Source organism: Chrysochloris asiatica, unplaced genomic scaffold, assembly GCF_000296735.1.
Source record: "Chrysochloris asiatica unplaced genomic scaffold, ChrAsi1.0 scaffold00116, whole genome shotgun sequence".
Classification (NCBI taxonomy): Eukaryota; Metazoa; Chordata; class Mammalia; order Afrosoricida; family Chrysochloridae; genus Chrysochloris; species Chrysochloris asiatica.
In genome coordinates this window covers 6,180,006-6,194,708 of record NW_006408634.1, presented here as the reverse complement: position 1 = coordinate 6,194,708, position 14,703 = coordinate 6,180,006, and the positions used below count along the sequence as shown (strand labels likewise).

At 43.8% G+C, this 14,703-nt stretch overlaps 1 pseudogene; it reads right to left on the bottom strand.

Annotated features, from left to right (window-relative positions):
* Positions 1-7,066: 7,066 nt before the first annotated feature.
* LOC102825637 overlaps positions 7,067-14,703 on the bottom strand; it is an 8,889-nt pseudogene continuing 1,252 nt past the window's right edge.

Sequence of the window (14,703 nt, the reverse complement as noted above, 5' to 3'; positions counted from 1 at the left end):
TGGATACTACTCACTGGAGATTCTACCTTTCTCCATGCCCTCTGGATCTAGGTTCCCTCTTGAAATCTTGTAAGCCAGTCACTTCTTGCCTTTGTAGCCCCCCCTTTTTGGGTAGCCAATGTCCAAGTTACCCATCCCTGTCTGCTCTGTGTATGGAGGGGGTGGGAATGATCCTTGCTATAAAGATTTGTTCCCTCTTTTGAGCTACTGCATCTATAGGTGTAGGTCAAGTTCATCAAATTGTTTCAGATTACTCTTTTTTTCCCCTTCTTTCTTCTACTAGTTGAGCTCTGATCATCCAGTCATTGAAGCCAGGTCAAGTGGGTATTATCTGCAAGTGTGGGTGTTCTTATGCATATGCCCTCTCTTCTTATCAGCTGGACGCTTCACTCTCCATTCTAGTTCTGTATGGCTGTGTCACTGACTCTGGGCCCAAGAGTCCCCTGAGGAGCTTTTAAAATGACAGTCTCTTAGTCCCATTCTAGAAATTCTGATTTGTTTGGTCTGGAGTGAGGCCCAGACATTGGTAGTTTTAGAAGATTCACAGGTGATTCTACGGTGCAGTTGGGGTTGGGGCTCATTAGGAGCGAGTGGCTGAGGTATGTCAGAAGATTATTGAGAGAGGAGGTCGTGAAGAGATAGTGCTTAGTTCCAAACAGAAGCGCATAGAGCCATTGGGAACAAAGGTGGTTTGGTGACAGGGCCGCAGACCTCCAAGGCCACTCCATGAACTGCCAGAAGACTCAACAAATCTTTGTCAGAAGCATTATAGCCCGAATGCTCTTTGGAAGCCAGAGTGGTGAGACTTTATCTCTCATACTCCAGACATGTTATCAGGAGGGACCAGTCCCTGGAGAAGGACCTCATGCTAGGTTAAGTAGAGGGTCAGGGAAAGAGAAGAAGATCCCCAATGAGATGACTCAAACATAGCGATTGTGAGGATGGTGTAGCACCAGGCAGTGTTTCATACTGTTGTGCATCAGGCCGCTCAGAGTCTAAACCAACTCGGTGGCACGTAACAATAACAAGAAACTGAGAGGGAGTAAATTGCTATTTGTTAAAGCCATCCACTTGTGGTGTCTCTGTTATAGCAGCACTAGGGAACAATGCCAATCCACCCTTACCTTCCCAGAGGTGGTAAACACCCTCTCACTGCCACACTTGAGAGGCTTTGTGGACTCTTATCAAAATGCCAGTTTCCGTGACAGCCCAGGCTCAGGAAAAGGTGATGCCACGCCCTCCTCTCTTGGTACTGTCTATTTAGCTATAGGCAGGAATGTGCCTCTCTAGTCTCACAGCTACATAATCATGTCTGGCCCGAGGCTCTATGTTTTATGTATTCAGAGTTTCAGAATGGGAGTTGCCCAGAGACCCAGCATTTGCTTTTGTGGTGGGCTGTGGCAAAGACATGAGCCCCTCTAAAAAGACCATGGCAGCCCCTAAGGGAAGAGAGCCGAGCAGGACGTACCTAAGGTTGTAAACGTAGGTGCTCAGTAGGTACCACGAGGGGTAACTCTTCCCCATCTATTAGGACCCCTCTCATGGCTTCCCCCAGGTGGTGAGAACAGTGGCTGCCTTAGGCATTTTCCCCAGCTGAGGGCTGAGTGTACCCTATGTGCTGCCCCCACCCCCGGGAGGTCACTTGAGGGGTTGTGATAAAAGTCATCCTTTTTATTAGAAAAGAAGACCCACTTTCATCCCTCCTGCTATCACCGTCCTTCTAGTTCCTGTGAAGTGTGACTAGTGAGATGCTGTGTGTAGCTGGGCGGTGGGTTTTCATATTAAGCTGGTGGGTTTTCTACCTCCAGGATGACCTAACCAGTGTGTGTGCAGTGGAAGTAACCCACAGTGCTCAGACCTCTGTGTTCTGGGGCCAGGACTTGAGGCATTTATAGGACTGTGCTATTTTGTTCTGGAAGCAGCCTGGGCAGATGCACTTTCTGAGCCGGTGATGTCACTCGTGTCATGGTTGGAGGGTACCTGGGACTTCCAGCCTGGCATTCGGGCTATGTACTCTCTGGTTTACAAAGGGCCACTATGAGTCAGCATCAACTCAAAAACATTCAAAATAAGGATTGATGTTTGTCATAGAAGTACACTATGAACATGTAATGTACTATATATACACACATGTATATGCTAGTTTCATAAAAACAGAGGTGCATATTCACAGAAAGAAAATCAAGAATCTTTGGATCTTGGTTTTGTACTGTGTGCTATTTACAGTGAACATCATCAGTAAAAGACATCACAGATTATAAAAACTATCTGGACAGAAACTTTGAAACAGCACATCACAGCTGAAGGCAGTGGAATCACACTCGCAGTGTGGATCCGAACACAGCCAGTTGGAATGCCAAGCAATCATGACTTTAGAGCTCGGATTTCCACATATAGGGAGTAAGCGTAAATGCTCTCAAATGGTGAACTGAAACCGTAGCTTCTATCCCTTCCCCCTGCTCCTACTAAACACACCAAAGCTCTTAGTTCTCATGCTTTAGTTATACATACGCTAGGAAGGAGCCGACCACCCCTCCTCCCGCTATGCCTACGGAAACTTGTTCTCTAGGAAGGGCCAGGCAGTGCGGCACCTTGTGGTTTTCCTGCCTTTTCCCTGTCCCACACACCACCCTTAATTACCCTGATGCATGAAGCTTGTATACCCCAAGATATAAATAAAATGGCTCTAGCCTGTGTCCCTCCTGCAGAAATCTTGACTGTCCAGCTGGCTGCCATTGGTAACAGCTGCTGTTCTCGTCCTGGTTCTTAAGGTTCCCTATTTGTAAACCATCTCTTTTATGTTCTTTTATTACTAATGTCTCTTGGACTAACTCCTAGTCGCTTTTTGGTTTTTGTTTTTTTGGTCTCTCGGCACCCATATACACAGGATTTTCCCTGCTGGGTTTAAATCCAAACACCATGCCACATTTATAAAAGCCAAAAATTGGAAAAAACAAAATTAATTCAACAGGGACTCATACACTGATTGAATACCCATAAGTCACATGAAGCCATAAGTATCAGGTTGTTAAAGATTATTTAATAATGTGAGCAAATGGCCATGATATAAAGTTAAGTAAAAATAGAAGGATACTCAACTGTATATTCTGTGTGCTCCAGAATTTAGACAGCATATATAATATGTATTAAAACTTTAAGAAGAGACCCCTTCCAAGACTAAGACTCAATGGGAATACATGCTCAAAATGTTTGTCACCGATAAGGGGAAGTGAGGGAAAAACAGCAATGAAGCTGTGAGCTAAGCCCTACAATGTTCAATAGACTCCTATGAACCCAGGTGGAGACCTGGTTGGCCAGCAGTGTGGCAAGACCTAGGGACTCTTGGGCCCAGAGTCAGTGACATAGCCACGGTGGACTAGAGTGGAGAGTGAAGCGTCCAGCTGATGAGAAGAGAGGGCATATGCACAAGAACACCCACACTTGCAGATAATACCCACTTGACCTGGCTTCAATGACTGAATGATCAGAGCTCAACTAGAAGAAGAAAGAAAAGGAAAAAAAAGAGTAATCTGATACAATTTGATGAATTTGACTTATACCTATGGATGCAGTAGCTCAAAAGAGCAAATAAATCTTTAAAGTGAGGCTCATTCCCACCTCCTCCATACAAGGACTAGACAGGGATGGGCAACTTGGACATTGGCTACCCAAAATGGGGGGTACAAAGGCAAGAAGTGACTGGCTTACAAGCTTTCAAGAGGGAAGCTAGATCCAGAGGGCATGGAGAAAGGTAGAATCTCCAGTGAGTAGTACCCAATCTGTCTAGGCGGGACTGATGAAATGAAATGCGGATAGGTCTCTTGTGATACAATAGTGAATAATTGTTATCAGGACTGATTGTGAGGGTTGGAAATGTAAAGGTAGACGTTTTATAGCAAGGAGGGGAGTGATTAACTTTTCAGCCTAGGAGCAGAGGTCCCTGGGACCATCAAGGGAGAAGAGTCAAGAGCAGGACCTACCCAGAGGAGCAGTGATGCCTGAGATGGAGGCAGAGACGATGATGTGGAGAGATGGAGTAGCTGGGGACTTGGGATCCAGAGAGGGAAAGGGTCTGAGGACTGTGGTGGGTGGGGGGGCAGGCTTGCAGGATATACCCTTTGGTTGGTTGATGATGCATGGAGGGGATTGTAACCATGGACCATGGCAATGAAACGATATAGGATAGGATGAATGTAAAACTAATGTTCTCCCATGTAAACGATCACATAATTCACAATAAAACATCTAAAACAAAAAACTTTACGAATAGAAATGTTTCAAAATGCTATTATTTATCTCTGTGTGATGGGCTTGGATGATGTCAGTTTTTGCCTTCAGGATTTCTTGGATTTTAGAAAATTTTCTCATAAGTAGATTGTTGGCTTTTACAATAAGTAAAGATAATAACAAGGGGTCCTTGGGAGGCACAAATGGTTAACCACTAAACTACTAACCAGAAGGTTGATGGTTCAAACCAATCCAGAGACACCTCAGAAGTCAGGCCTGGCCATCTGGTTCTGAAAGGTCACAGCCTTAAAACATCTATGAAACAGTTTCATGTTACTCATACGGATTTGCCCTGAGTTGTGACCGAAATCAATGATGATTAGCAACAACTGAAAATGACTGGTATTTTCAGAAGGCAGTATTACACGTGGGATATGTTTCATGCCAATAGAATACAATATAGGTGGGATCCATCTGGGTTGGAATCCAGATTCCATAATCTGGGGGTGTAAGACTATTGCCACTTCACCTCCCTGTGCCTCCGTATACTCATCTGTAAAATGAACTAAATTTGAACTACCAACCTTGAGGTTCAAATCAATCTTGCAGTCCAGTGCATTATCCCACAGGGCCACACCAGGATTCTGAGGCTAGCTTAGTAACCATTATGTATGTGGTTGTGGTTATGTGCCATAGAGTCATTTTGGACTGATAGTGACCCTGTATGGAGTTTCTGAGTCTATAGATCTTTATATGAACATGTGGGGCTGTTGTGAAGATGAAAGGAGTTCATACATGCCAAGTGCTTAGAACACAGCCTGCACACGGCAACCATACAGAAAGCGCTATTTTACATGTTTGACATTGGGGGAGAAATGAAATGATTAACACCCACTGCTGGTAAAAATCTAGTCAAACAGTAACCCTCATGCCTTTGTGGCGGGCAGATTAAGTTCTGCCCTGTTGGAACACAATTTGGCAAAATGTTCTCAGAGTCAGGTGAATGATTAGACCCTTTGAGTCCATAAATCCCTGGTAATTCCATTCACAGAAATGCTCATTATAACATTATTCATAATAGGGAAACAAACCATGTCACTCAGGGACTTAGAACAAAACCTAAATTGGGAAATGGGTTTGTAGATTCTTCTATGCCTACTCAGTGAAATAAGGATGATGCCAATGATACGTCTGTGGTGACAAAGGAAAACACTTATGATTGAATGAGCACAAAACACAGAAACTGAAATTGTTTCTACACATAATAATTAAATAAGGTTGTGATTAAGTGCCGTCAAGTCAGTTCCAACTCATAGTGACCCTGAATAGGGTTTCTAAGGAGCAGCTGGTGGGTTTGAAATGTCAACCTTGCAGTCAGCAATCAAGTGCTTATCCTAAAGTGCCATGCCAGGACTCCTAAATAAGGTTGCATTAGTTAAACATGTGACTTGGAAGCAAACATTAAAAAAATAAAAACAATGTGACTTCTGAGTGTGGCCAAATTGTTGATGCGCATGTGGCTTTTAGGTTTTGATCCAAAAATCCCAACAGTTAAATTTGGATATAAAAAGCAGAGCAAAACAAAACCAGAAAGGAATAGAGCCCCCCAAAGACGAGTGGCTCTTTAGGCAGTTGTTAGGTGCCATGGAGTCGGTGCCGACGCATAGCGACCTTATGCACAGCAGAACGAAACACTGCTCGATCCTGGGCCAACCTCACTACTGTTAGGATTATGTTTTTATCAGTCATATTTGTCTGGACTTCCCAAGGCAGCTTTCATGATGACCACTTTATTACAATAAAATCTGCGAAAGCAGTGACAACAGGATTGTACTGTTTTTCCAGTTCTCACAAGTTTTCCACCTTTGACAGGTGCTTACCACTTAAATTCTCTTATTTTAATGGAAAATTTTGGAGTTTTCATTCTCCGACTAGTTTTCACCTTACCAAAGTCCTGGCTCTTGGTGATTTTACTGTTTAAGTTTTTTTCTGTTACAAAAGTTAAATACTGTCTAATTAATTCTGACTCATAGTGACATTGTATAGGGTTTCCAAGAAGCAGCTGGTGGGTTTGAACTGCTGTCCTTGTGGTTAGCAGTCCGGTGCTTATCCTATAGTGCTACATCAGGACTCTATTATAAAAGTAGCATATTAATAAAAAAAAATACAGTGTTTCAAAAATGAAGGAAAAACTTCTCACTGGCCATGAATTAAATCAGATGAAAATGATATTTAATAGTACAATTGCTTTGTAAAGTATAAAATCCTGGGTATGTAAAAAGCAGAAACACTAGGCCATAAAAATGGTTGTAAATATATGAAAGATATTTAGTTTAAGGCAACTGCAGATTATGAAATTTATAGTTAAAAGTCTTAAAGAAAATGAAAATCTTCTTGTGATTTTTTTACTCTAAAAGATTAACCTTTACTGGTTTTTGTTTTTTTTTAATGTTTTATTGAAAATCATATGATAGTTTACAGGTTTTTTTTTCTTGAATATTCAGACTCCAACTTAATTAATGAATAATTTCCAAATTTCAGATTTGGAAATTATTATTAAAGATTCTTATTAAAGATTTCAGATGAAGTTGAATGTGATTTGGGCCATTTCCTAACCATACCACCGGCTGGGGCATTGTAGGAAAGGGGAAATATGAGAGATGAAGCTGCAAAGAGATCAGAAACTTTCCCAGCTGGTGGTACACTATGTCATCTTCTCTGTAGGAAACAAAAAACTCTGAGTATGTAGTTTTAGGTTTCCTCTCTCAAAAGAAGTCACTAATGAAGGTGAAAGATGAACTTAGTTGAACAGCAAAACGTCCAGATCAGTTTGATCCAGTTAGGTTTGATTTCTAGTCAGCATGATTCTCTGCTGTTCAGCCAGTTATGTGCTCCAAGCAAAGGTTTTGTCAAAATCATAGGCCTTCTGTCCAGTATGAAGTCTCTGATGCTCAATAAGGTGTGAGCTCCATCCGAAACCCTCTCCACATTCTTGGCATGCATAGCGTTTTCCACCACTGTGGACTTTCTGATGTTGGATCAGGTGTGAAATCTGGGTGTAGGTTTTCTCACAGTCATTACACTTATAGGGTTTCTCTCCAGTGTGAATTCTCTGGTGCTGAATGAGATGGATACTCTGATTGAAAGCCTTGCCACATTCCTGACAGGCATAGGGTTTCTCCCCACTGTGAATCCTCTGATGCTGAGTGAGGGATGAGTTGTGACTGAATGTCTTCCCACACTCCTTGCATTGATAGGGTTTCTCCCCAGTGTGGATTTTCTGATGCTCAATAAGGTGGGTGCTTCGGCTGAAGGCTTTCCCACACTCACTGCATTCATACGGTTTCTCTCCAGTGTGGATTCTCTGGTGCTGAATGAGGTGTGAAATCTGGGTGTAAGCCTTCCCACAGACCGTACACTCATAGGGTTTCTCCCCGGTGTGAATTCTCTGGTGGCGTGTGAGGGAAGAATTCTGGCTGAAGGTTTTCCCACATTCGTTACACTTGTAGGGTTTCTCGCCAGTGTGAATTGTCTGGTGTTGAGTAAAAGATGAGGTGTGACTAAAAGCTTTGCCACACTCATTACATACGTAGGGTTTCTCCCCCATGTGTACACTCTGGTGCCTCATGAGGTGGGAAATCTGCGTGTAAGCCTTCCCACACTTGTTACACTCATAGGGCTTCTCACCAGTGTGAATCCTCTGATGCTGTGTAAGTGACGAGCTGTGGCTGAAGGCTTTGCCACAGTCAGAACATTCATAGGGCTTCTCTCCAGTGTGAACGCGCTGATGCTGGGTCAGGGAGGAACTGTGGCTGAAGGTTTTCCCACACTCATTACATTTGTAGGGCTTTTCCCCGGTGTGGATCGTCTGATGCTGGGTCAGGGAGGAAGTGTGGCAGAAGGCCTTTCCACACTCCCCACACTTGTAGGGCTTCTCCCCAGTGTGGGTTTTCTGGTGGCGGGTGAGGTGGGAAACCTGTGAGTAGAACTTCCCACACTGGTTGCATTTATAGGGCTTCTCCCCAGTATGGCAACGCTGGTGTTTAATAAGGGAGGAGCTCTGGGTGAAGGCCTTCCCACACTCCTTGCATTTATAGGGTTTCTCTCCAGTATGAATCCTCTGATGCTCAGTGAGCGAGGAGCTCTGGGTGAAGGTCTTGCCACATTCGCCACATGCATAGGGCTTCTCTCCAGTGTGAATGATATGGTGCTGAATGAAATAGGAGCTATTGCTGAAGGCTTTTCCGCAATCCTTACATTTGTAAGGTTTCTCTCCAGTGTGAATTCTCTGATGCAGAATATAGTCTGAATGGTAAGCAAAGGCTTTCCCACATTCCATGCAGTGAAATGGTTTCTTCTCTATAAAGGTCCTTTGGCATTTCAAGCTCTTTCTTGGTCTTTTCCATTTCCGGGGTCTCTCTCCACTAGTCACTCTTTGCTTCCTGATGAGGACTGACGTCATCTTAAGGCTCCACCCCGGATCCATGCAGCCAAAGCCTCTCTCCCCAGAGGGTCTTTCCATGGGAGTAGCAAACAAACACTTTAACGGTTTCTCCTGGTTTCCTTGATCCTCCAACCAACGGTGATGGGCCCAGGATTCTCCCAATTTGAGATTTCCAAACATACTCCTCACAATTCCATGGATCTTTTCTGTCGGGAATACTGACTCTTCAGAAATGTACGTTTTTGGTGGTGTTTCCCGAGCAGACACAGAGCTTGTCTCTAAATCTGAAAGAAATGGAAAATGCTAATATCATCGGTGCCAGGAAAAAGGAACATGATTATTTGGAACTTATACCATAAGTTTTTTGATACAAAGGATTTTAGAGTTCACATTGCTATTTTAGGGGAAAGGTGGTGTATTTGCTTAGGGGCCACTGGATTTATTTAATGCTGGTGGGATTATTTGGAAAGGGATAGTGAGAACGGCTGCATAACTTGAAGAATGTAATTGGTGTTCCTGGATTATGCATGCAGAAATTGTTAAGAGGGTGTATGTTTCGTTGTGTATATTTTCACCATAATAAGCTAAAAACTAAGTGATTTTTTTTAAGTTTATCTTGCTATTTGTGGTTAAATAAGTTCTTTGTATGGCTTTTTGTCTTGGTACTTTGGAAAAACAACTTGGGAAAATTTCCCCCTAAACCTTGAGGAATTCCTATTGCCATAGATCTTTAGAGAAGTAACTTGGGGTGGGGGTGGCTCCCAGGTTGTGTTCAACCTCAGAGGGTTTGTTACATTTGTCTAAGATGATCGACAGAGTCTGGGGAAGCTGTAAACAACATGATGGTTTGATGTTTCTTGTTTAACCAGAACCATAGTCTTTTCTGTAAGGAGCTCTGGTAGCGTAGTGGTTATGAATCGGGCTGTGAACTGCAAGGTCAGCAGTTCAAAACTACCAGCTGTTCCGTGGGTGAAAGATGAGGCTTTTTGCTCCCATAAAGGTTTACAGCCTCGGCAACCCTGTACAGGGTCGCTATGAGTCAGAACCGACTCCATGGCACATAACAACAACAACATAGTCTTTTGTGTGATCTATTTTTCTAATTGACACACCTATGGAGTCCTGGTGTGGTTCTGCAGGATAAGAACTAGACCATGAACTGAAAAGTTGGCAGTTCAAACCCACCAGCTGTTCCTTGGAAACCCTATGCAGCGCCACTATGAGTCAGAACCAACTCGATGGCACTTAAGAATAACAATATATAGGTTAATAATACAACCTGAGTGACTTGCAGTCCACTGAGGGGATTGGTCAATTCATGGTTGTGCAGGGAAAACCGTGTCTGAAATTGAGAAGGAATATGGTGAGATAAGCAGCCAACCTCACAAAGGTGTTTTAGAGACAATAAGAAAGACACAGCAGAAACAGAGGAGGCACAGAATCTCCAAAAAGAGCTGTGACGCAGGTCAAGGGTTATAACACTGGACACAGGCCCAGCAGGGGCCTTGTGGCAGAGTTGGTGATGAAAGGCAGAAAGCTAGTGCTACTAAGAAAGCAGCTAGGAGAGCTGAGCACGCTGCTACATTGCTGTGAGCTGGGCCAGGTAGTGGCCAAGAGGCTAACGGAAGGTAGGCCAAAGGTAAGAGGCTGGAATGACTGATTGGGGCTGTGTCTGGGCTACAGGGGCTGAGAGCAGGGCCTGATAACATGGCTAAGAGGAGGCCTGCAAGACCAAGAGTGGCAGTGCGTGACCGAGAGGAGGGCCTGCCTGTTAGCATGGTCGAGAATGACCTGAGAGCACTGTCCTGGTTGGAAGCTGCCCTGCATGGAAGAAGGGAGGGATGTGCTCTCCACCTTGGGAGAGTCTTCCAAACCTGGCCTATGTGCTTTGTGATCCCGAGCTGTTTGTTCCTTTCAAGTTGCTCCTGATCCCAAGTTATAGCCTGTTACTCCCCTTGTTGGTGTTGTTGAGTGCTGTTGACTTGGTTCCCACTCATAGTGACCCTGTATAGGGTTTTCCAAAGAACCGCTGGTGAGCTTGAACCACCGATGATATTGTAATTCAAACGACCTTGCAATCTAGCACATTAACCTACAGCACCAGAACAAATTACTGCTATAAGACCACATGGACAATAGTTATTCTACAGAATGATGAGACTTTGGGGAGGCAGTTAGACTAAGTGAATGGGAAAGAAATGACCAGAGCAGAGATGAGAACACAATATGAAGAATGTAACTGAACATTATTATGTGCAGAAATTGTTGAATGGGAACACGTTTTGCTGTGTATATTTGCACCAAAAATATAATAAAATTTATTTACTAAAAAGTATGGATCTGTACTGGGTATGTTGCTACATAACCAACTTTTTAAGCTGTCTTAAAGACTCAAGTGGGAGCACTACAAATGTTCTAAAATTGGTTGTGAAGTTAGTTATATACAATTTGGAGAGCACACTAAAAATCACTGGATTATGTATGCTGTTGTTGTTGTTAAGTGTTGTCAAGTCGGTTTCGACTCACAGCAACCCTGTATAGCATTTGTGAGGAGCGGCTGTTGAGTGTGAACCACCGACCTTAGGGTATGAACATGCTACACCAGGGGTGAATTTTATGGTGTGTGAATTCTATCATCCTAAAGCTGTTTAAATATAAACGAATTGATAAGACTATAAGGGAATTGACTTCCTACAGTGGGTATTTTCAATGTTGTATTTAAATCTTTACCAATATTTTCACTAGGTGACTCTTAAAACAGAGATACCACCAATGGGTGATTTAACCAACAGTCTGAGCAGGCGAGAAGTCGGATTCAGGACTGTCTGCTGGCTTTGGGGGAAGGCCCTTGTCTCTTTCCAGCTCCTGGTTGCCTGGTTCTCTGGCTGTGCATCTACCTTCCACCATCCTGGCTCCCTTAGTCTACTGATTTTATGTCAACAGAGACTGACTCAAGACACACCCAACACTAATACTGAATACTTTACATAACCAAGAGCATCTATTCCCAAATGGGATTATAACAACTGGTATGCTGTTGTTAATGTTATAACCTATACCTTGTTTAGGGTTTCTGAGTGGCTGGTGAGTTTGAACCTTACAGTTCAAACCAACCTTGCATCCAACACATTAACCCGGAACGCCGCATTAGGACTTCAACAACTGGTATGTTGTTGTTGTTAAGTGCCATTGAGTCAGTTCTGACCCAGAGTGACCCTCTATAGGGTTTCTGAGGAGCAGCTGGTGAGCTTGAACCACCGACATTTTGGTTTAAACCGACTTTACAGTCTAGTGCATTAACCCACAGCACCATACCAGGACTCCTGGTGGAGGGGACAACTGGCATCAGGGTTGCGATTTAAACACATATTTTGGGGGACATAATTCAATCCATGACAGTGAGTGCACTATCAAGTCTATCTTCCTCCTCCCCTTCTTCCTACAGCTTCTTCTGGTTCATTATCCTCCTTAAGAGCTTCTATGTATTTATGTCCATGTTGTTGTTGGTGGTTATGTGCTGCGGAATCGGTTCTGACTCATAGCGACCCTGCACAGGGTTTCCAAGGCTGTAAATCTTTACGGGAGCAGAAAGCCTCATCTTTCTCCTGCGGAACAGCTGGTAGTTTTGAACTGCTGTACCTGAGGTTAGCAGCCCGATTCGTAACCACTACACTCCCAGAGCTCCTTATTTATGTCCATAAACAGTCTCATTTACCTCTGACATTTGGAAAGGCAGTAAAGATACTGGTGGAGAAATACTCAAAGGAACGACATTAAAATATAGCCTTTGTTTTGAGAGACAATCAGGATTAAAGGGGTCTTGGTGGCATGGTGGTTAAGCGCTTGGATGCTAACTAAAAAGTCGGCAGTTCAAACCCACAAACCTCTCTGCAAGAGTAGGTTGTGGCTGAGGGTTGGAAATTCAAAGGCAGACATTTTGTAGCAAGGAAGGGAGTGATTATTTCTCTAGTCTAGGAGCGGAGGTCTCTGGGACCACCAACGGAGAAGAGCCGAGAGCGGGACCCTACCCAGAGAAGCAGGGATGCCTGAGATGGAGGCACAGACGATGACGTGGAATGATGAAGTGGCTGGGGACTTTGGATCCAGAGAGGGAAAGGGACTGTGGGCCGAAAACTGGGGGGAGGAGAGGGAAGGGTAGAGGACGGGTTTCTAGGATATACCCTTTGGTCAGAAGATGATGCATGGAGGGGATTGGAACCATGGCAATGAGATGATATACAATGGAATGAATGTAAAACTAAAGTTCTCTCATGTAAACTATCATATAATTCACAATAAAACATTTATAAAAAAAAAAAGTGTCGGTTGTGGCAGTCTGCTTTCATACATATGACAGCCTTGGATGAGACCCTATGGACATAGTTCTACTCTGTCCTATAGGGTCGTTATGAAACAGAATTAAGTCATTGTTGTTGGGTGCTGTCGAGTCGGTGTCCACTCATAGTGACCCTCTATACGTTTTCTGAAGAGCTGCTGGTGGGTTTGAGTTGGCAATTTAAGCAGGGGTTCATGGCATCAACAGTTAAGCACTTGCTGCTAATCGGATAGTTAGCAGTTCGAATCCACCCAGCTGTTCCTCAGGAGAAAGACCTGGCCATCTACTTCCATACAGATGACAGCCATGAAAAAGTCTGTAGGGCAGTTCTACTCCATCACATGGGGTCACCCCAAGTTGAAATTGGGGACAAAAAGGGGTATTTTCATTTCCTTCTTTATTCTTAATTCGATTTTTTAAAGTTGGATGCTAAGCACATGCAGCTTTTATTTGAAACAAAGTATATCTAAGTATTTAATGTCGATGAGGCATGATCTTACAGTGTGGAGGAAGGAACGTGTAGAGAAAAAACCATCTGGCATTTCTTGGAGGGGACTGAATGTCTTGGTACTAGTGGATTCATGCATTGGACACACGTTAATTGCACAATGGCTATGGGTCAGCCACAGTGCCAGACGCAGGTGACTCTGTGCTGGAGAACACTGCTGACTCTTGCCTTCAGAGAAGAGGAAGAGGCGGGCCTTATCGCCTTAGTAACCTTGCTCCTGCCTCCATGCTCATCATAATAGAGCAGTCAATCATAGTCTCCCTGACCTGCCACCTGGCAGACTGGCCAATCGTGAGATCCGTTCCCCATGCTGTAATAACTGGTTTCAGGTCCAAACACAGCCAAACAGCCAATCAATCTTCCCTGAAAAAGATATATGGGGTTGTGGTGTGGCTGTGGGTTAATGCACCACATTGCAAAGCCATTTGAACTGCAAGGTCAGCAGTTCAAGCTCACCAGCTGCTTCTCAGAAACCCTATAGAGGGTCGCTATGGGTCAGAATCGACTCAATGGCACTTCAAAACAACAACATGTGGCAGAATATGGGGTCCTCGTTTAGAGCTTTAAGATAAGCACTGGACTGCAATTTGCAGGTTGGTGGTTCAAACACATCAGCCACTCCTTGGAAACCCTACAGGGTCTCTGTGCTAACAACAACAGGCTGTGGTTAGTTATGTTGTTGTTGTGTAACCACAATCTCAGATTTATATTCTGCCTAGCAACCCCGTATGTCTTTTTTTTTTTAAACTTTTTATTGTGAACTGAGTGATAGTTTACATGAGAGAACATCGGCTTTACACCATCATTTCACTGCAATGATTACAATCTCCCCCGTACATCATCATTCAACAGTGTTTACTTCCATTTCCTTTGTTTTTTTTTGTGTTTTTTTGGGGGGGTGGTGGGGGGTGGGGGATGTAGAAGTACACAAAACCACTCAGGAATATATAATAATTTAAACAACCAAAGGACACATTCTGCAAGCCTATCTCCTGGCCACTAGCACCCAGTCCCTCTCTTTCCATGAGTCCAGAGTCCTCAGCTGCTCCCTCTCTCCACGTCCTCATCTCTGCCTCTATCTCTGGTGTTGCTCTTCTCCCTTGATGGTCCTAGGATCCTCTGTTTCTGGATTGCAAGGTTAACCACTCCCCCATTTATGTTACCAAAATCTCTACCCTTTACAGTTGT